We start from the raw sequence: 23,679 nt of genomic DNA, 5'->3' as shown, positions 1-23,679 counted from the left end.
AGAGTGTAATTAAATATGACGCCTGGTCTATTAGTTTCATTGTAATGTGTTGGACATCCTCAGAGAGAGCTTTCTCTTAGTCTCCATTGCAGAGGAAGATCAGTTTTTAAGCAAGCTGCAGTGCTGCAAGCCACATTTTCTGACAGAAACAGAGGAAAACAATTTAGGAAAATATATAGCTTGTCAATCCTTGCTTTTTCTAGTCTATGATGTGAAGGGTCTTTCAAAGACTGAACGCATCACGTATCAGTTGGTATAAACAGGTCGTGCTACATGCCATGAATTTTAGATTGTGTGTCATTTTCATTTATTTTTCCTTATTTTGAGTAGCATCCCTGAAGTTTAAGCATGAAAAAAAGCTAGTTGAAAAAGCCTTAGTGGATTTATCACCCAGCAGGTATTTGGTGACAGCTCTTGCCACAGGGATTATAACTCTTCTCTTGTCACTTTCTCCTTGAGAGCAAGCTACACAGCCTGGGAATTTAAAACGCCAGCTAATGAGGGATTAGAAGCATGTAATTTTTAGAACCCTTGTACTGTCAGAAGAAAAAATAATAGTAGGTTTCCTCTGTCATTCACGCCAACCTGATCTAAATTAGCTGGAGAGACTGCAGTGAAGGACACTTCACTTTAAAACTCTTATTTTCATGTCAACTGCGTGGCATTTCCTGGTCAACCTCTTTGTCTTCTGTGAGGAATGACAGGGCAAATTCAGCTCTAGAGGTGGCTAAGAGCAGACTCGATTTACTTTTTGGACTGCAGGCTAAGATGCAGCACAAGGTGTGGTGCGTATGTGCACCACTGCGCATGCTAATTGTGTGCTTTAGGCTCTTCCTATACAGAGCTCGTTAGTGGTAAGGACTAGAGATTTTGGTGTATGTGGTTCCAATTAATCTTAAAAAGGTCTTAGATATGCGCCTTGCCAACCAGCAAAGGAGATGGCAAAAAGTAAATGCAGAACAGGTGGAAATCTGTCAGGGATGGATTCATGGTGGACCTCAGGCCATAGCCACCTCTCATGTTCGCAGAATGTGAAACCTGCATGTAGCTTTGTCCTTTGGGACCAGCTGAAGGTTTTGTCTCTTTTTCTTAGTGGTGAGATTAGTTTATTAATGTTGTGATAGCTTCAGAAGACTTTTTTTTATTCCCTCTCCTCATTCTCACTATCGTTTTCTGGGTGACATATTGATCTTTCTATTTTGTGCTACAGTTATAAATGAGGATTATCTTTTAGGACTAAACGCTCAGCCGCAACAACAACAACAAAAAAGACGCTACATGAAAACTATCATTAAGTACTTTGAACTAAACAAAAAGGCTACGTTGCCAGAAAAAATACTCCTTTGGAATTTTTTTCTGTCTGCTTCAAGTATCTCATATTGAAGGAAAAACTGGTTAAATTTGTTGGGAATTTTATTTTCTAGGGGTTTTAGAAGACTTTGCTTTATCTTCACATCCCTCTTTAATAACTCACATAACTTCTTTTTGGTTATTTTTTTTGGCGACATTAGCGCTCTTTGCCAAACTGACCGAAGAGAGTGTATCTGGCTATAGGCCGTAGTCCAGAGCTCTTTCTTGTTTATTTCTTAGCAAAGACTGGAATAGGGCTTTTTTTTTTTTTTTTCCTGAAGACTTTGATACACTCTATGGATGTGGTCTTTTATTCCAGAATGTGCTTTTAATGATGAAGTTCCAGCATGCCAAGTGTGAGGCTGGTGAGGATGCAACCTACATTACATAGTGTTGGAACTGGTTGAAAAGGATGATCACTTCTGTCCTTTTCTCCCTCTTCTTTTTGGGGTGGAGGGTTTGAAAGTCCTTTCTGGGAAGGGAGGGAAAAACTCTAAACCCAAAACACCTCCATTCCCTTGTGCTTCTGACATAGTGAAAACCACAACCCCTACAATAAATTTTTAGAAGGTGATTTCACAGGCATTCGTTAAATCCCTTATTCTACCTAAGCTCAGCAGGCATCTTCTCCAAAAGACAGTTCTGACAGGAGTTGCACAGGGTGAGTACAGCTGTTTTTGCCCACACATCTGTGAAATCAACTCCTCCCATTTCCAGGATGTGTGAGGGAGATGTACTAAATACGGTTCCGCTTTTGAAAACAGAGTTTAAGGTCTATGGTATTTCTTGTGTGTTTTCCCAGGGCTCTCTTTAGAGGACTGATGTTAGAAGTTATGAAGAGGTTTAGATATAGTGAGAGTTAAATGGATAAAAGCATGAAGAGATGTTATTTTTAAAGAGCTCATCTTCCACACTGGTAAAGAAGATTGTTTTTAGCAAAGGAGCAAAAGAAAAGGCCTAGTAGCAGTGGCAAGGGGCAAACCACTTTGACCTTGAATTTATATATCATCCTTATACCATGATTCAAGCAAGTAGGATAAATAACTCCATGCCCTTTGGACACAGACTGCTGTGCACAGCGGGTGCTTTCCAGCAATGGGATATTCTGTCCAATCTCCCCAGAGACACAGACTTTGGACAGAGCTCAAACCCTCTTACAAACACAGTCAAGACTCCTTCTTTGGTATTCAGCTATTTAGCTGACATCTGTACTAATTTATCTTTTTTAAAGTCTGTTCCGCTGGACTGCTGCCTACATCTGGAGTGTGGAAAGGAGTTACACAGGAGTGCTCTGAACAGATAGATAAGCAAGTGCAGTCACCAAAAGCAAAGCCCTTTTGACAACTTCAGCATTTCCAAGCACTGATTACTAGCAGTGGCAATCATTTCTAATGTACTCCCTGCCTGTAGGTATTGATGTGTTTGTTCTGATTCTCAGTCTTTGTTTAGGGCTGATTACTGTGATCACTTTTTCTGTTGTAGGTTTGCACATCAGCAGTTTAATTACAAAGACAGTTCTCTCTTAAATGTCAGCTTGCTATATTTTTGCTGTCCCTGTAGCCATTAACGCCTTTGTACTGATTCACCGGCACGGTTTTTACACAGTAGACCTTGCTACCAACCTTGACGTCAATATTATTTGTCCTGCTCATTTAAAACAGGAAAAAGAAAAAGAGCACCTGTTTTTCCTGCGATACAAAAATGTTTGTGTCATGTTTATGTAAGTACGTTTATAGTTGTGTGTGAAGAAGGTATATATTCATGAAAATGGGGGACATTTATTTTCATGAATGGCAGTATGTTGCTTAGTGATTCATCAGGTCATGTCACGTTGTCACTAAGCAACAAGATGTCATCTGACAACACTATGAATCCTTTTTTATGTGTTTACTGATTTCTTAGAAGTGAAAGTATTTTTTGCCCTGACCACTAATAATTAACTGTGAAATTCTTTTTAATTTTTTAATTTTCACTGTTTCTGTGATTGTTATTTAGACTCTCCTCAGTTTGTCATCATTGTCCTCATCTCAGCTATCCCAGAAGGCAACACTTTCAGTTGCTCCAAGTGTGAATTACAGCTATGTGAAATTAAAAATGCTGTCATTTTTATCATGTTAGGTTTTGTGCCCTTCTAGGTCTCATGACTTACACATCAATGCTAAGCAGTGACAGTCATTCACTGTTTCAATTCACTTATCAAATGACAAAGATATTTTTAGCTTGGGTCATGGTTTATTAGGTCAAAATAACTGTGCTTTCATATGACCCAGACTGGAAAGGAACTAATGACCCCAGTCAGTAGATGATGCAGGTAGCCAAACATGCTACTTCTGTGATCCAGTTGGTCCTTCTTCCAAGCCACTCCTTCTCAAAAGCTGGAAGGTATTTTTCTGAGATGAGCATTTTCCTCTTCATACTAGCAACAGGCCATGTACATTTTGGAGTGAATAGTCGACTCAGATGCTACTCAGTCTTTTTGGGTGTCCTCCACGCCATCAGCAGAAATGTCTTGTGACTCACAGGAGTGACTCCAATGTACAGCCATCCACTGGCTTGAAACCTTTTGAAAACGGAGATCCCATAATATGGACAATTTGGTAAGAAAGCTAATATAGCTCTAACTTGCTCAGAAATTTCCAGTTGTCTGCCTCTGCCTGAGCGTCAGCACCACAGAAGTGCTGTTGCTCTGCAATGGAGGGAGACCTGTATGGGGACACCCACCCACCTTCCCCTCATAGCTTATGGGTTTTACAGGAGCCCCCTTGGCTTTGTGTCTTGTGTGGCAGGGAAAAGTCAAGAAACAGAAGTGAATGTTTCATGTCTGGGATACGCTTGGATCACTTGACCAGAAGACACTTGCTGATCTTAACTGAGGCTAAGAATAAGGTAAATATTAATTCCAGGTGGTATGCTGATAAACTGTGCATAGAATAGGGGTGTACCTAAAAATAGAATTGCTGCCTTCCAGTTAAAAAAAAATGATTAATAAAAGTTTTGAAGGGCAGGAGTAACCATTAACTTAGCTGGCACCCTCCCAGCCTTAGCTTGCACAGTTCTGGTATATGTAATCTTGGCTCTGGTCAGGCTTTCTGAGCATTATTGGATTATAAATGTAATCTAAATCAGAAACAAATTAGGCAGTTCCTGCCTCCTTAAAAAGTAGAATCAGCTGTCCTAAAAGAAGAAAGAAAAATCCACTTGAAACCAGGACAATTTCTCTTTTCTTTCAAATGTGCAAACATTGGTATTGCCCTCAAATGGTGCTGTCTGTATGAGTGATAGGCAATATGTTTGTATTAGTAGCTGCCAACCTGATTTCATTGCTGTGGTCTATACTACTGATCTTGCATACTCACGTGTGCCGCTGTGTGAAGCTGACCAGGTAAAGTGACCGTACTGTGCCTTTGTCACATTTCCCCCACCTCCTTGTGGTTGAGTCCTTTGCTGCAGGCTGTGCAAATGAGAGAAGGGGGCAACTGCCCTGAGTGTAACTTGTGTTGCAGGGGGGCAAGGACCAGGCAGGGAGCGCTATCAGATCTGATGGGTAGAAAACCCATCCTGCAGCCTCACTGACCCTGGTCTGAAAAGGTTAATAATTACAAGATGGTTGATGTCATACCTTGCGGGGGAATAGTGTTGTGAGTGCGTCAAGCAGCATGATATGGCAGCACTTTCCACATGCTCCTAGAGCAGTCATTGCCTCCTGGTCCTCCCTCATCTCATCCCCCATCACCCATGTTTCAGGAGAGCTTTTTAGGATTGGTTTCCTCAGTGCAGCACAGGCTAACAGCTTCTTGTGGCGAGGCATTTCTTTTTATGCATCCTCTCCCTGAAAAAACAGTATCAATACAAAAATGGGTGTTGTGTCTCATGTCTTTTACAAGGTCATGTTCGCTGCACCATACCCCTCTGAAAAAAATCGGTAAATAAATGTATTGGGTACATAAGCCTTGCTGCACAGAGTGCTGTAAATCTGAGGCTACCTGTCTCAACCCACAGATCAGAGGGGAAATCTAGTGCAACAATGCTCAACTTGCCATAACCTCTTCTTCCTGCTTTCCCCCTTTGCTACTTTTAAAAAGATGAAAAGTGAAATCCTGACTCATTTTAAAACTAATTTTTTAAAATAGCTCCTTAGACAGGCTCTGTTGGGCTCCATTTACCAAAGCCCTGTATTGCATACTTATCCCTTCTCAATTTAGCCCACTGACTGAAGGCCTTCAAGGAAGTATAAACTGTTGTAATTTATATGCTGCAAACTGATGCAATTTATATGTGGTAGGAAGCTCTAAGTTGTTCCATCATGGATTCACTTCTACATTTATCTCCAGAGTTCAGAGTATATATCTTGGGGGGGAGGGTGAGTAATCCACACTTTGCTCTTTACACCTGTAATAGCTCAGAAAGGATTGGATTGGATGGGATTGGATTGGATTGGATGGGGTTGGGTGGTATTGAGAGTACACGGCTATCTTAAAATAGTAGGGTTTGTTCTGGAAAAGGAACGAGAATGTGGAAGCAGCCGTGTCAGCTGTGATCCAGTTCACTAGATGTCTGACTGATGGATGATGCTGCCAGGTCACAACCCACTAATACCTCACTCAGGAAGGAAGAAGAAAAATCTGGGTGCAATCCTGGTTCCTGAGGCTTGCTGTCTACTTTGGTAATATTAAATCAGTGTTAGGCCACAGGCTACAGTACCTGTAATGACCCAACCTGCTGGGCACAGTCGTTACCACCATTTTGGCCAGGGCCAACTTGCACTCTCTTAGATAGGCCTAAATTTAGTGTGGGCTGAGGATGGTTTCCAACAGGCTGCTTGTCTGACACCACCTCATTGTGGAGGCCCAGGGAGTTGTAGAGTGACTGTGGGCTGTCCCAGGGCCAAGGAAGAAGTCTCATGCACATTTAAGTTGCTGGAACAGATGCAGTTATGGTGTTGGGAGCGCACCTGGTTTCTTGGAATAATTTGCAGGTTTGCTGTAACCACTAGTGTAATTAACATTGGTTGCAAACTCCTCTGCATTTTCTGGGTCTTACACACCGAAAACAGCTGTCACTATCCATCTTCCAAGAGGGACCAGAGCTTTGATGAGCTGACTGGGCCAGGTGCAACAACAGCCATTGTAAAAGGCAAGCAATCTGCCTAGCTTCTTCCTGGACTTGATGGGACAAGGTGTTTCTAGAACACTATCCAGCAATAGGTTTACACAAGGGGTTTTATTTCCTTTTGGACTGCTGTGCAGATTTTAATAAAATGTTCCTCCTGCAAACAGCTTTCTGGCCCGGGGTGCAAGTTTCTAGCATATATTAAAAAGAATACGTCAGTGGAGTTTTATCACTTCTCCTGGTGTTTTGTACTGAAGAGCACTTAAAAACATTTGAGAGATAACAGCAGAAAAGAAAGAGATGGTCTATTTTTGTTCAGCAGCAGAAAGAGCTGCATAAATCCCTCTGTCTGTGCTTCAGCATGGACTGGTGCCTCTCTCCAAATTCACCCTGGACCAAAGCTTTCCATGTGTCTGGACAATTTTAAACCTGGAGGGAGGAGGATGAAATCAGGCAGATCAACAAAGAACCATTACTTGATGAATAAGGCAATAGTGGTTCTAATGTTTAAATTGTTTTAGCTGTCACCTATTCATCAACTAGACGTGTTGGTCAGCCACCAACTGCTATGTGCTGCCTATGGGCACTTTTTGCCCAGGTGCAAAAGCAGCTCCCTCTGGGATTGCTAATTTGCAAAAGGTTTTCTGTGAAATATATCACTGTGAACAACACAGTGATCTAACTTTCTTGTCTTATTTTTGTGAGCTCAGAACCCTTTTACATCTTTAGTGTCACAGCATTTGCTTGTGGTTATTCCTTATCCTGGAGGAGCAAGCCAGTCAGACTGAAATCCCAAAGCTCTCTGTCCTGTACACAAATCTTTATTAATGCTAAATTGCCTCTCAGATGTATCACCTTACTGTTTGCAGTTGCTAGGAAGTACATTTTCATTTCATTGCTAAGAAGAACAAATAGTTAATGGAGATTAATTGGATGAGACAGAAGCAATTAATTTAAACGTCCAAGAATTTAGAAGTCTGTTAGAGCAAGGATATTGGTTGTAGCTGATAACATTTTGTAAAGCTGTCATTAGGATAAGACAAAATTATACAAATTCAAAAATATATTCTTCTTGGATCAACAGGTAATTTTTTTAATCCATACACAACTGTAAAAAAAACTTTTTGATATAACGACTCAGAAGGTTTGTCTTCTCATTTCTTTTGTATGTGTAGGCAACTATCCACAACCACATGGACCGTAACCCGTAGTTGGATTTGCTGTTTGTGTCAAACCCAGAGCTGCTTTTGCTGCAGCTTCGAGCTTCCTAGGCTGTGCCCAGAAAGATGCCATGGGTGGAAAGGTCTTAAAGCCTGGGAAGGCTCTGTCTCCACACCTTGCCTTTCATAAGGAATGTGGTGGGGGAATAGTACTGAGACATGGTCACGCTTCGTGTCCTTCCCTACCCACCAAACCTGCTCATGAGGAAAGCCAGTGCTTTGGTCTGGGAGGGACCAGCGCTGCCCATAATGCCTCTCCCTCCACCACTGTCTTTTCCTAAAAGAGAGGCTTGAGCACAGAAGCACTGTGGTGATACTTTTGCTTCTCCATTGATCCTGGTGGGTCTGAGGGGCAAGATGGGCCCTGCCAGTGTGGCCCCATCATGAGGTGTATATGAAAGCCAGTTAATCTCCCCAGTTAGCTTGGTTGTGAGTCTGAGGTTAGGAAAACCTCCTGCTGCAAGATACTGTATTCTTGTGGGAGCGCCTTCTTGGAGTGAGGAGGAAGGCATGCACCACTGACTCTTGTCCCTCTGTTGATCTTTTGAGTGTCCTGGTGAAATGAAACTGCATCAGTAACAAGCAAAATTAATCTCTTTAACCTGTGTCTTTGCTTTGTGGAGTTAACTGGTACATATTATATTGGAAACCAGAGCATCTCAGTGACAGGAAGATGGATAAAATCAGTCTCACTGATGGTAGCTTAGTTTGGGGTAGCTGGTACATTTGTTGCACCCAGGTGTCTATGCACTCCCAGTTCACGGATGTCTGACTGCTCAGAAATCAGGTCCAGAGCTCCTCAGTTTGGCATTTTAAGAGAAATCAGGACTGATTTTGGATGTCTTAGTGCATAAATTTGAATCCTGAGAATCTGTTTCAGAAGAAACTCAGAACTTCATGTAAGTGGAGCCAATAATTTTGTCAGCCTTTCCAAGCCGAGCTGTACTTGCTTGGCACTCAGAGCACATCCCATAGACCACTGTAGTAGAAGAAAGATACATAAAGAAATATGGATCAGGGTAAAATGCAGAAATTTGAAAGAGGTCAACGGTAGGGAGTGGTGGTGAAGTGCTGCTGGGGTAACCACATGTGTCTAGAGAGGAATCATTCATCTGGGGCTGAATTTAAAACTTAGAATCATAGAATGGTTTGGGTTGGAAGGTACCTTTAAAGGTCATCTAGTCCAACCCCCCTGCAGTGAACAGGGACGTGGGTTGGAAGGTACCTTTAAAGGTCATCTAGTCCAACCCCCCTGCAGTGAACAGGGACATCTTCAACTGGATCAGGTTGCTAAGAGCCCCATCCAACCTGGCCTTGAATGTTTCTAGGGATGGGGCATCTACCACCTCTCTGGGCAACCTGTGCCCGTGTTTCACCACCCTCATTGTAAAAAATTTCTTCCTTATATCTAGTCCGAACCTACCCTCTTTTAGTTTAAAACCATTAACCCTTGTCCTCTCACAACAGGCCCTGCTAAAAAGTTTGTCCCCATCTTTCTTATAAGCCCCCTTTAAGTACTGAAAGGCTGCAGTAAGATCTCCCACAGCCTTCTCTTCCTCAGGCTGATTAACCCCAACTCTCTCAGCCTTTTGTCATAGGAGAGGTGTTTCATCCCTCTGATCATTTTTGTGGCCTCCTCTGGACCTGCTCTAACAGGTCCATGTCTTTCCTGTGCTGAGAGCTCTAGAGCTGGACTCAGCACTGCAGGTGGGGTCCCACCAGAGCAGCGTAGATGGGCAGAACCACCTCCCTTGACCTGCTGGCCATGCTGATTTTGATGCAGCCCAGGATATGGTTGGCCCTCTGGGATGCAAGTGCACATTGTTGGCCCGTGTCCAGCTTCTCATCCACCAGTACCCCCAAGTCCATCTCTGCAGGGCTGCTCTCAATTCCTTCATGCACCAGCTTGTATTGATACTGGAGGTTGCCCTGACCCAGGTGCAGGACCCTGCCCTTGGCCTTGTTGAACCTCATGAGGTTCAGACAGGCTCACTTCCTGGGCTTGTCCAGATCCCTCTGGATGCCACCCCATCCCTCAGGTGTGTCAACTGCACCACTCAGCTTAGTGTTGTCTGCAAACTTGCTGAGGGTGCACTTGATCCCACTGTCTATGCCATTGATGAAGATATTAAACAGTACTGGTCCCAGTATGGACCCCTGAGGGACACCACTTGCCACCGATCTCCATCTGGACACTGAGCCATTGACCACTGCCCTCTGGATGCAACCACCCAGCCAGTTCCTCATCCACTGAACAGTCCACCAATCAAATCCATATCTCTCCAAATTAGAGAGAAGGATGCTGTGGGGTACCATGTCAAAGGCCTTACAGAAGTCCAGATAGATGACATCTGTAGCTCTTCCCTTGTCCACTGATGTAGTCACTCCATCAGACCAGGCCACTTTGTTGGTCAGGCAGGACTGGTCCTTGATGAAGCCACGCTGCCTGTCTCAAATCATCTTCTTGTCCTCCATGTGCCTTAGCATAGTTTGTAGGAGGATCTGTTCCATGATCTTCCCAGGCACAGAGTTGAGGCTGACAGGTTGGTAGTTCCCAGGGTCCTCCTTTCTACAGTTTTTAAAAATGGGTGCAATATTTCTTTTTTTCCAGTCTTCGGGGACTTCAGCTGATGCCATGACTTTTCCAATATCGTGGAGAGTGGCTTGGCAACTACATCAGCCAATTACCTCAGGACTCTGGGATGCATCTCGTCAGGTCCCATAGACTTATGTATGTTCAGGTTCCTCACATGGTCATGAACCTGATCTTCTCTTACTGTGGGAGGGACCTTGCTCCCCCAGTCACCGTCTTACAGTCCATCCATTCAAGAGGGGTGAGAAGAGAGGGTGCCAGTGAAGACTGAGGCAAAGAAGTTGCTGAGTACCTCAGTCTTCTCCTTGTTCGTAGTTACCAGTTTGCTGGTCATGTGCATCGGTGCAGTGCACTTTCTTTGACCTTCCTTTTATGGTTGACATACCTGTAGAAGCCTCTTATTAGTCTTTACACCCCTTGCCAAAATAAGCTCCAGCCATGCCTTGGCCTTCCTGACCCCATCCTGACACAACCGGGCAGCATCCCTATGCTCTTCCCAGGATACCTGTCCCTGCTTCCACTGCCTGTGCATTTCCTTCTCGCCCTTCAGTTTGACCAGCAGGTCTCAACTCATCCATGCTGTTTTCTTGCCTTCCTTTCCTGATTTCTCACACCTGGGGACTGAGAGCTCTTGCACTCTGTGGAAAGCATCCTTAAATCTCTGCCAGCTCGTGTCCCTCTGGTCCCTTGTCCCTGAGGGGAGTTTCCCAGGAGGTCTTATTGACTAACTTCTTGAAGAGCTGGAGTTTTGCTTTCCTAAAATTCAGGGTCCTGACTTCACTCTTCACCTGACCCACACCTCTCAGGACTGCAAACTCCACCAGTGCATGATCACTGCAGCACAGACTGCCTCCAATCACCAATTAGTTCACTTGCGTTTGTGACCAACAGGTCCAGTATTGCATCCCCTCTGGTAGAGCTGTCTATTACCCGGCCTAAGAAGTTATCCTCAATGCATTCCAGGAGGCAATTCCAGGATTGCCTATAGCTTGCTGTGATAGTCTTCCAGCAAATATCAGGGTGGTTTAAGTCCCCCAGCAGGACAAGAGCCTGTGAACATGATGCCTCCTGTAGCTGGAGTAAGAAGGCTTCATCAATAGGCTCCCCTTGATCAGGAGGCCTGCAGTAGACACCAGCCACAAGGTCCCCTTTGTTGCCTTGGTCTCTGGATCTTATCCATAAGCTTTCAACCTGCTCATGGCTATTCTTCAGAGACATGTCTTCACACTCTATCCATTTCTTGATGTAGAGGGCAACCCTTCTGCCCCTCATTCCTCACCTGCCCCTTCTGAACAGCTTGTAGCCATTGATAGCCAATCAATGCTTGGGTTTAAGCAGAGCTTTTTGTCTGTACCACAAAATAGCTGACAAATACTGCCTAGCTAAGAGTTGGAGTAATAGGAAATTTCTAAGCTAAAAGTCCGAGCACTGGCGAACCTCCATGGACATCTTCCTTGATGCATATCTGGCCCTTGCTAGTACTGGTACAGCAAATGGCCTATTGCTGTGCCTCCCCCTCAACCCAAAGAAAATGAATGGGGACTGGAATTAAATTCATGTCTTAAATGAACCAGTGGAAAAACTAAATGACCCAAGCATGGAGCTGGAGAAGGCAGTTTAGCCCTTCAAGCATAGCTCATGTTTCAAGATAATTGTCAAGGTCTGGCAGTAATTCATCCCTCCAGTATCGGATGCAGAAGCCCTCAGTTGCTGGGTCTGACAGGTTTGACAAAATGTTGATGTGATGTCAAAGGACAAGGTAGATTCCCCTCCCAACTCCATGACTCTGTTGATAGGAATGATTTGCTCTCTGTCACCTTTGAATGCTCATTTTTCACCTTATTGTATGAATATTTAGTTCTTTTAGTTCTGAGAGTGTACAAAATTGATACGAAACAGCAGGGAAGGAAGTCTCTTCAGCAGCTTGCATCTCCCACACATGGTCAGAAACTGCTTCCTGCGCTGTACTGGGAGCTGTGAATCCCCTTTGCTGCATCAGGGAAGCAGGAATTGAGGGTTTACAGTTCTTCTCTCCCTTGGCCTCAATTTCAGATGGAACCGGTCTGTTCTTAGGTTGTGTGGAGCTAATCGATGTCTAGGGCGATGCCATGTGTAGGCTGTTTAGTCCTAGGGGGCAATAGGAGAAAAAGCCTGTTGTGTGTTAAGAAACTTTGACCTTCCAGATTTTTTAACATATATTCAAATATTTTTTGCAAATGCATGTATATGATTTTAAAAGTAAGTAAAGGAATTTGCAAAACTCCAAAGTATACTTTAATTTGTTACCTAAAAGGAAGTACTTAATGTAATATGTGGTATTTTTACATTTTTTTCACAAGTAGAAGCCATTATATATTTTCTGTTGAAAAGCAGAGAAAAAGTAATGCAAAACCCCAAAATTTCAGCATGCTGCATGCTTTATAAGCAATGCAATATTGCAATGCAAACCATGCCCTCCACAGCAAGCATCCACACATCTCTTTTAAAGAAAGGGACATTGTTTTCTGTTGGGTTTTATGAACAGTGCAGGAAGGGCACATATTCACTGATTTCCTGGGCCTACCTTCATATTCAGATTATTTACTCCCTTAAGATTTGGTTGAGGTTACAGATCTCTTCAAACGTCTAACTGCTTTCCCAGAATTTAGCCCTCAGTGTGGCTGGAAGTGTCAGTGCAGTAATGTAGCCTGAAGAATTTCTTGCCCATCTCCTTGCAAGTTAAGTTTGGCAGCATACGCCAAGAACAGCCTCGGCATTCTTGTCCTGGACATTACTGATTTCAGTCCTAGCTTTAAACCAGAACTGAAATACTGTAGGAATATAAAAAGTTAGTAAGGCGTTTTTTCTCCCTGATGGATGAAGAGATGTTGTCTCCCAGTTTGAGCACACACAGCCCGGTAGTCTCATCCGTGGTCTGAAGTAGGGCTGGGGTAGTTAGGAGACTCCTGTGTTCGTTGAAAAGCCCTCTAAACACTTCAAGCTACACCATGGTAAAGTGTGTGGTCAACCTCATACTGCTTTCCATAGGTCAACAAAGAAATTGCAAACTTCCTAAATTGCTGAGAAAGGATGGGCTTGCAGCAACGGTGGTGCATGCTGGTATGGCAGCTTTGAGGTTTCTCCTCTTTTAATAGGGGCATCACGTAAAACCACAGGTAATTGTCTATGTAATTTACCATTGGTAATTAATTTCTATAAATTTCATTGGCTTTAGTAGCTCACATGCAAACTAGGAACCCAGGGGTCTGTGCTGGGTCCGCTCCTGCTTAATATATTCATTGATGACCTGGATGATGGGATAGAGCATAATGTCAGCAAGTTTGCTGATGATACAAAGCTGGGAGGAGTGGCTGATACACCAGAAGGCTGTGCTGCCATCCAACAAGACCTGGACAGGCTGGAGAGCTGGGCTGAGGGGAACCTCATGAAATTCAGCAAGGGCAAGTGCAAGGTCCTGCACCTGGGGAGAAACAACCCCATGCACCAGTACAGGCTGGGGGCTGAACTACTGGAAAGCGGCTCTGCTGAGAAGGACCTGGGAGTGCTGGTGGGCAACAAGCTGACCCTGAGCCAGCAGTGTGCCCTTGTGGCCAAGAAGGCCAACGGTATCCTGGGCTGCATTCAAAGGAGTGCGGCCAGCAGATTGAGAGAGGTTATCCTCCCCCTTTACTCTGCCCTAGTGAGACCACATTTGGAGTACTGTGTCCAGTTTTGGGCCCCCCAGTTTAAGAAGGATGCGGAACTGCTTGAGCAAGTCCAGCGGAGAGTTACCAAGATGCTCAGGGGGCTGCAGCATCTCCCTTATGAGGAAAAGCTGAGACATCTGGGTTTGTTCAACCTGGAGAAGAGAAGACTGAGGGGGGATTTCATCAATACCATATAAATATCTGAAGGGTGGGTGTCAGGACGATGGGACTGGGGTCTTTTCAATGGTGCCCAATGACAGGACAAGGGAAAATGGGCACAAGTTGAAACACAGGAAGTTCCAGCTAAACATGAGAAAAATCTTTTTTCCTGTGAGGGTGACAGAGCAGTGGCACAGGCTGCCCAGGGAGGCTGTGGAGTCTCCTTCCCTGGAGACATTCAAAACCCACCTGGATGCGTTCCTGTGCCCCCTGCTCTAGGTGTGCCTGCTCAAGCAGGGGTGTTGGACAAGATGATCTCCAGAGGTCCCTTCCAACTCCTACCATTCTCTGATTCTGTGATTCTGTGAAAACAGTACTGCTTTTCTCCTGTCTAGGTCTATTTTACTGATTTAAATTGAAATCCTTCAGAGCTGGGACCATCTTTTCTATTTGTGTACATGGACTGTCATAAAGGGCTTATGGTCTCAGCTGGGGTGCAGAGACATTGCTGCACCACAAATATTTACCGGTTATTTACAATAATTATTCCTTCATGGAGACACACTGAAACATGGCAAAAACTATTCAGGGAAAGAAAAGCTTGCTATCAGTTGGCTGAATTGTTTGTACTGGCCTGTGTAACAGTGCAAAGGGGAATTATTTTGCTTTACAGGATTGTTCTTGTAACTAAGGAAACTTCAGAGCAGCTGCTGACTTATTGTTAATTTGTTTGCTAGTTAAACTTTCTGGAAGCAACAAGGAAAATAAATTTGGGGAAACTAGAAGATCTAACTGGACACATTAATTATTTCTCTCTCTTTCCTTTATAACTGAGCTACCTTGCATGCCTCAGCAAATTATTGTTGAAACATCTGAAGTACTAATATAAAAATCTTTAACTGAAAACGTATCTCCTAAGAATTTAAGCTTTTCAGCTGTGGGCTCAGACCTCCAAGATTTTCATACATATTGCTCAGGCCTAGTGCATTGGGACATACAATCTTCTGCAGTGGATGATGCAAGTAATTAATTATTATAAAAATTATCTACTTGTCCCCTCCCTGCTAAGCTTGGTAAAGCACCAAAGCAGATACTTCCTTGCCCCAAAGAACTTTATTTTCATTAGCATGAAATACGTGGGGAGAAAGAGATGCCAAATCTAAGCAGAGCAATGAGGATAATTTCTTAAGAGAATCCTCACAGTTTGTCTCCATTCTTTAATATTTTCCAGTTTTTGTTTATTCTTTACTCCTGGATTATCTTAAAGGTTGTGAGTGAGACTTATGAAATTGTACCAGCTTTCCCTCAGGAGGCCTAAGGGATACAATATCAAAGATACCATGTTTCTGAAAGATTTGGGAGAACTGAGAAAGTCTGAGAAGAGCAGAGACCTAGAGATGTAGTTTTTGTCCCCTGTAAAGAAAAACGCTGGAACAAGAGAGAAAACCTCAGCATGTAGCTTTTGGGAAATTTATCATTAAGACATTTTGGCTAGTCCTAAGAAAATGTCTTTTTACAGTGGTGGTGATCAAACACTAGTACAGGCTGCCCAGAGAGGTGGTGGGATGTCTGCCCTTGGAGGTATTCAGACCTCAGCTAGACACAGCCCTGAGGCGTCTTCTCTCCCTTTGAAGGTCACCCGGGCTCAAGCAGGGTTTGGGAAAGGGACCTCTGGGTCCTTTCCAGTCACAACTCTTCTGTAATGCTGTGATTTGTAGCCTGCAAAATGTTTTACTCTGAGACAGAAAAATGTTTTTGGACTCAGTATTTAACCAGCTTGTCTTAATGGCCAAGTGAGCATACCTTCACTGGGAAAATACCTGATGCCAAAGGTGAGATTTGAGAGTATTCAGTTTTAACTTAAGGCCCCCAGATTTAGGTGTCCACAGCAGTGTCTGCGTATAGCTTTGCTATCACCAGTCATCACAAATGGTAACAGAAGAGGTCTAGAAATACAGGTCAAATGTGGGTTTTACTTGAAAGTGTTTAAAGTTTGCTGGGGTTAAGTTCTACCATAACATGCTCCTCAATCTGGTAGAGATGTCAAAAAAGCTGTTGTGTGGAAGATTAAGCCAGTTAAACTGGAAATAAGGAACATATTTTTAACAGGAATGATGATTACCCCTTGGAGTCAATTCACCATGTCTTATATCCTCAGCTCAAAACTGGGCTGTTTTAGGAAAGAAATACATCAAACTTTAAATAAATCATAGAATCATAGGATCATTAAGGTTGGAAAAGACCCTTAAGATCATCGAGTCCAACTGCTAACCTATCACTGCCAAGTCCACCACTAAACCATATCCTCAAGCACCATGTCTACCCTTCTTTTAAATGCCTCCAGGGATGGAGACTCAACCACTTCCCTGGGCAGCCTGTTCCAGTGTTTGACAACCCTTTTGGTGAAGAAGTTTTTTCTAATGTCCAACCTAAACTTCCCCTGGCACAGCTTGAGGCCATTTCCTCTTGTCCTATCGCTTGTTACTAGGGAGAAGAGTCTGACCCCCACCTCGCTGCAACCTCCTTTCAGGTAGTTGTAGAACACGATAAGGTCTCCCCTCAGCCTCCTCTTCTCCGGACTAAACAACCCCAGCTCCCTCAGCCACTCCTCATAAGACTTGTTCTCTAGACCCTTCACCAACTTTGTTACCCTTCTCTGGACACGCTCCAGCACCTCAGTGTCTTTCTTGTAGTGAGGGGCCCAAAACTGCACACAGGATTCGAGGTGTGGCCTCACCAGGGCCGAGTACAAGGGCACAATCGCCTCCCTGTTCCTGCTGGTCACACTATTCCTGATACATGCCAGGATGCCATTGGCCTTCTTGTTCACCTGAGCACACTGATGGCTCATGTTCAGGCAGCTGTCAACAAGCACCCCGAGGTCCTTTTCCTCCAGGCAGCTCTCCAGCCACTCCTCCCCAAGCCTGTAGCGCTGCATGGGGTTGTTGTGACTCAAATGCAGGACCCAGCACTTAGCTATGTTGAATCTCATACTGTTGGCTCCGGCCCAATGATCCAGCCTGTCCAGGTCCCTCTGTAGGGCCTTCCTGCCCTCCAGCAGGTCGACACTTCCACCCAGCTTGGTGTCATCTGCAAACTTACAGAGGGTGCACTCAATCCCCTCATCCAGATCATCAATGAAGATATTGAACAGGACCAGCCCCAACACTGAGCCCTGGGGAACACCACTTGTGACTGGTTGCCAACTGGATTTGACTCCATTCACCACCACTCTCTGGGCTAATCAACGCTGACACTTGAGCTCAGAGGAGAGTCTCACACTTCCCTTTAGTCTGAAGTTCTACATACCTAAGAATGAAAACATTACTCTTGTCTCATACAAACAGAGGCATTAGGATTTTGCAGCCAGCTCCAGCTCCTGTGTTGATGTGAGCTACTTTTAGCCAAACTACATCAGTTAAAGACCTCCACTAGAAGAAGATGAACTAAATGAAATGGTCCTCTACCTGCTCCACCTTGATGCAATTTGTCTCCTGTCTGGCAAAAAAGGCTGTGACACATTTATGCCTGGTGGGAAATTTCATTCCAGTAGACAAATTGCTGTATGCAGTTATGTCTTGTCTGTTTTACCAATGAAAAGGTATCTTGGATGTGGTGATTTGAAAGGTAAAAACATGGAGATTTCTTCCTAAGAAAGCACAATTATCTGATTTGGTAAATTATCTTAATATCTTGGGTAAGATACTCAAACTTGTGACCAGAATATCCTTGCCTACCATGTTCCCCTAAGACACAGATTACAAACTCTTTAGAGCAGGGACCGTCCTTCTTGGTGTTGGGCCCACTTGTGGAATGGTGCTATCATAAATAATAATCACACCAGATGCAAATTCATTGAATTCAAATGGTCAGATGGCCTCGACTACATGATATTTAGTCCAGTATTCTGACTCTGTCAGCAGCCAAAACCTAGACTCATGTGAAGGTTTGAATTTTGTAATATGCCCCACACATGAAGGCATAAATCCTGTAAGTTTAACTTTTAAGTCTGTAAGTTAAACTTGTGGCAAAGTCTCTTTTTAGTCTCAGTAATTTTGTAGGTGCCTTATGCCCTATAGCATGATAACTCCTACCCCTTTAAAAAAATCTGCCTAATGTAGGTATGGGTATTCCCATTAGTTCAATACACCTCTAATCTTATTATATTTTAAAAATCTAATAAATTATTTCCTTCCTTAACAACTTATGCTGACAAATTCAAATTTCCCCGTTTATTTATGATAAAGTATTTCTTATATTTCTTATATCAATATAAATGTTATGTCTTCCAATGATACTAGAATGCCCCTTAATTTTGATCTTGGAGGCAGTCCTGCTTTCCCTTCTCTTTTCCCTTTTTATTTCTATCTCTTTTTTTTGCATTGGATATCTGCCAATATTCTATCAAAAGGTAGGATTTAGGCATGACAGACATTTTCAGTAAAGTTCAGTGCTGTGCAGCCCCAGAGGCGAATCTGATTTAATCCTTCCTGTCTCATGTAGGTATGGATATTTATAACACCCAGCTCTCACAGGATGCTTTTTATCAGCAGACCTTGAAGCACTTTACAAACAATTTTTTGTCATCTCCTCTGTTTCTGTTTCATAGAAACTGAAATGCAGAGAAGTGAAGTGACAGAGTTTTCTAGGGGCAGATGTGCAATTAGAGCCTGCACTCCCTCAAAACCTGTGCCCCAAGCTGCCCACCTGACTTTTCTGCCTCCTGCCTTCTCTGAGCAATACCATATATATTGCGGGACCTTTCAGTCCAGTCATTATCAACTCATTATTTCCATTTTTTTAAATGAGCGGAGCTCAGTTGCCCATTGCAGATCAGTACTGGTTCCTAAATAATGTCCCTCTGCAAAATGGGTAATATTGCTATTGTGTCGAAAGGATATTTTTCTCTGAAACCAAAAGCTCTATTTGGGTGAGCTGGACAAATCCTGTTGAAAAGCAGCTCCTGGCACAAATGTCAACGCTCTGATCTAAAGCATCTGGTAGCTCATAACTATGGGAAATATCCCAATATAATTCCAGCTATGTAGGGGTATGGCAAGTTAACGAGACCAGTGAAGGTGAGAAGGGTTACTTTTAAGGGACAGAGCATAAGGTTTGGGCTCAGACCATGCTTGGCTTTCTTTCCAGTTCTGCTTTTAACTTGTAGTGTAAATGTGAACCAGCCTTTTAACCTTCCTATAACTGTATTTTCACATTGAAGAAATGTAAATAATATTTCCAAAGTTTTAAGAAGCTTTTTGAAATCCTTTGCTTGTAAGGCATCAGAGGTCAGTAACTGTGTTTGCTGTTTGGTTGTGTTTTTCCACAATGATCCATAGAGAAGAAGTGGGTAATGCAAGGCAGTTAATTCTCATAAATATGTAGTTTATAAATATCTAGAACCAAATAATAAAAAAAGATTCAGTTTTATTGAAGACCTTAGGAAAAATGGAACATGCTCTTGGTTTATATCTGGTGTACTTAGTTTAAAAAAAATGTGGTGGTTTAATTTGTGTGTATGAAGGATGCCTGACATTTTCTGTTCATTTTAAACTGTAGGATATAAAAGAACAATATTTCTCTTTCTGCTGTTTTCGAGACTTCATTTTCCCAACTTTAGATGTGATGACCAAGGAAACACTGAAGCTATTTGCTAGAACCATTTTGTTCAGCTGCTTTTATAAAAATCCTATCACAATTCACAGTTTTGTCTATTATGGAAATATCATTAAAGTCTGTAAGCTTTAAAAAGCATCTGTACTTAAGAAGAAAAAGAAAGACCATATAATAAAAAATACAACAACAAAGCACAAAATGGAAATGGTAGAGGTACATTACATACTTTTTGCAGTAATGTACCATAGAGTTATGGCTTAATTTCCTAAGGATGAGCTGAAGTTCAACATTTTGAAGATAACTTACCATTTTCTGTTATTTTTTCAAAGTAAAATCTTAAAAAAGTTCCCTGCAGGCTTACCAAAGATTGACTTGAAGACTTGATATCTATAAAATTCCTTCTGCATTGTAGTCAGTGAACCAGGACAAGACTGAGAAAAACAAGTCCAAGACCTGTACATGAAGTGTGTACAAAGTGTGTTTAGCTTCAGTGACTACTGGGACTCTGAACCACTGTCATCCTATTAATTGTTAACTTGGGTAAGTACATTTCAGGCTATTTCAAAAATCTAAAAATTGAAATGCTTATAGTGTCATCTTGGACCTGCCCTAAATATTAAAATTCATAGGTGTTGTGTAGGGATGTGTAGTAGGATCCTTCAGGATAGTTCAAGCCATGACTGAAGGACTGTCTGGTTTGCTTTGGAGGCTGTGCACTTCAAGATCACTTTGAAAGTCCCTTGGCTGAAAGCAACGTTTGCGTTGTAGAGTGCGTGGTGCCACATACAGACAGTCTGTTCCCAGTGCCATCACTGCAAGCTTTGCACTGATTTGGATGGACATAGGACTGGGGTCCTCAATATGCTCATACAATACTTTGAGGAACAAATATTTTTGAATCAGTGCTTTGTGGGCGCTCTTTACTTCTATGAAATATACAAGTGCATTTGATTGTTATTTGCATGAACTAAAAGTGAAAGTTGTGGTATTCTTTAAGACTCTGTCTTGTTTTCTCTCCTGGAAAGCTGGGTCTGGGGTGATAGCCTGTATCACTGTGCCCAAGCCTCTGGGACAAACATCTAACATATGGAAGGAGATGCTAATATATGTCCAGGGATATTGTCTTGGAAGCAGGAAACAGCTTTCAGTGGTGGAAAAGCATATAATCCTGCTCTGAACCATTTCAACATAAAACTTTCCATACTTGAACTATATTGAAATTATGTATGCAGTAATTTTTACAGCATGTACACTACAAAGAGAATGACAGATTCATCTTCTGATACCTTATAAAACACTAAGAAATGCATAAAGGCATAATAATATGAAAAAATAACATTTCAGATTATATATACAGGGTGTCAGGATGCAGCATATTCTGGCTGGTCCCCTCCTGTGTTAAAATCTGGAGTTTAGCCACTTTAGACACAAGAAATTATGGTTTAGAAACTGTACAGCAGTTAATTTTTCTTGGTCCATCTAGAATACCTAGGGAGCTTCTTCATATGTGGATGAACCCCTTATGTCTCTTTACCATTGCTTGGTCCCCATCTATAAGCTTCTTTAAAGAAAACTTTCTTGTAATCAGTAATGGAATAGTTAATAATTATTGCATGTTATTTGTTATGTAAGTTTTTCCTTTGGTTTTTGTATTTTGGTGTAGCAAATATTGTTCTGCTCGGAGGTACAATGTGACTGTGAACATTTTTTTTTTCATTTCTAACATTATTACTATTGATTTACTAATCGTATACTGACTTTGGTCAAGTGATTTACTACCATGGTGATTCTTGTTCCTTCTTGTTAGGAAATGTATTTCTTTTTTAATTCAATGTTTGAAAAAGAATTCTGATTGAAACCAGTAAGGTAAAAAAGAAATATATATGGTAGTGAAAAATATTTAAAAACACAAGTGTTTGAAACAAAGCAATGGAGGAACAATATGAATATACCACAGAAGTTCAATTTTTAAAACTTTTAACTGTATCTTAGCATGAAGACTCAATGATCTTCAGTGTTTACTAGGGAAATTGTTTCCCTGGTAAGGTAGAGGAGCAAATACGTGGAATAATTCTGTTGGCAGCCCAGCTGGCCTGCCTTAGGTAGTCAGTTTTTTAAATTACTACACAACAACTCTCTAAATTACAAAAAAAAAAAAAAAAAAAAAAAAGAAAAAGAAAAGCCTCAAGAGGTCAGGGTATATCATCTTCACCCTTGAAAATGGCCAGAGCTGACTGTTAGAGGCAAAACCCACAAGACTGACAACTTTGCAGCAGCCTGCACAGGTTGTGTCCTGACAGACTGTGCTTTGAGGCTTGAGATTGTCCTAAGGATGATTTATCCTTAGCATCTTCATGGATGCTTATTTTCCCGTCAATATGTAATAATCTTAATTACACAGAATCATGGAATCACAGAATGGTAGGGGTTGGAAGGGACCTCTGGAGATCATCTTGTCCAACACCCCTGCTTGAGCAGGCACACCTAGAGCAAGGGCCACAAGGCCGCCTCCAGGTGGGTTTTGAATGTCTCCAGGGAAGGAGACTCCACAGCCTCTCTGGGCAGCCTGGGGTTGCAGGACCTTACACTTGCTCTTGCTGAATTTGGATGATGTGCAGAAGGCTGTGCTGCCATCCAACAAGACCTGGACAGGCTGGAGAGCTGGGCTGAGGGGAACCTCATGAAATTCAACAAAAGCAAGTGCAAGGTCCTGCACCTGGGGAGAAACAACCCCATGCACCAGTACAGGCTGGGGGCTGAACTACTGGAAAGCAGCTCTGTTGAGAAGGACCTGGGAGTGCTGGTGGGCAACAAGCTGACCCTGAGCCAGCAGTGTGCCCTTGTGGCCAAGAAGGCCAACGGTATCCTGGGCTGCATTCAAAAGAGTGTGACCAGCAGGTCGAGAGAGGTTATCCTCCCCCTTTACTCTGCCCTAGTGAGACCACATTTGGAGTACTGTGTCCAGTTTTGGGCCCCCCAGTTTAAGAAGGATGTGGAACTGCTTGAGCAAGTTCAATGGAGGGTTACCAAGATGCTCAGGGGGCTGCAGCATCTCCCTTATGAGGAAAGGCTGAGCCATCTGGGTTTGTTCAACCTGGAGAAGAGAAGACTGAGGGGGGATTTCATCAATACCATATAAATATCTGAAGGGTGGGTGTCAGGACGATGGGACTGGGGTCTTTTCAATGGTGCCCAATGACAGGACAAGGGAAAATGGGCACAAGTTGGAACACAGGAAGTTCCAGCTAAACATGAGAAAAAACTTTTTTCCTGTGAGGGTGACAGAGCAGTGGCACAGGCTGCCCAGGGAGGCTGTGGAGTCTCCTTCCCTGGAGACATTCAAAACCCAGCTGGGCACAGTCCTGTGCCCCCTGCTCTATCTAGGTGTGCCTGCTCAAGCAGAGGTGTTGGACAAGATGATCTCCAGAGGTCCCTTCCAACTCCTACCATTCTGTTATTACGTGTTTCTGTGTAATTTCATGAGGTTCCCCTTGGCCCAGCTCTCCTGCCTGTGCAGGTCTCGTTGGATGGCAGCACAGCCTTCTGATGTATCAGGTACTCCTCCCAGTTTGGTATCATCAGCAAACATGCTGAGGGTACACTCCATCCCTTTGTCCAGGTCATTCATTAATATGTTAAACAGGACAGAAGCCAGTATAGACCCCCGGGGAACACCACTAGCGACAGGCCTCCAACCAGACTCTGTCCTGTTGATTATGGCCCTCTGAGCTGTGCTGTTAAACCAGTTCTCAGTCCACCTCTCTGGCCTCTCATCTAATCCACACTTCCTATGTTTCCCAATTTTATTTTTCTTTCATTCATAATATATCTTGGAGTAATATTAAAGAAAATAGGTATTAGGTTTTTCACTGTGGGCTCCAAAACCTAAAAAGATAGTTCTCTTGCCCAGGAGACTTGCAGTCCCAGTAAGAAGGCCTAAAAGCAC

At 43.0% G+C, this 23,679-nt stretch overlaps 1 long non-coding RNA gene across 2 annotated transcripts in view; it reads left to right on the top strand.

The window, feature by feature from the left end:
- Positions 1 to 4,129: 4,129 nt before the first annotated feature.
- Positions 4,130 to 23,679, top strand: part of LOC135311530 (uncharacterized) — a 35,167-nt gene continuing 15,617 nt past the window's right edge. For both annotated transcript variants that reach the window (XR_010371166.1, XR_010371165.1), the window contains exons 1-2: positions 4,130 to 4,236; positions 20,146 to 20,273. This is a non-coding gene — a long non-coding RNA (uncharacterized LOC135311530). The remainder of the gene's footprint in view (positions 4,237 to 20,145; positions 20,274 to 23,679) is intronic.

Source organism: Phalacrocorax carbo, chromosome 1, assembly GCF_963921805.1.
Source record: "Phalacrocorax carbo chromosome 1, bPhaCar2.1, whole genome shotgun sequence".
Classification (NCBI taxonomy): domain Eukaryota; kingdom Metazoa; phylum Chordata; class Aves; order Suliformes; family Phalacrocoracidae; genus Phalacrocorax; species Phalacrocorax carbo.
This window is presented reverse-complemented; position numbering and strand designations above follow the sequence as displayed.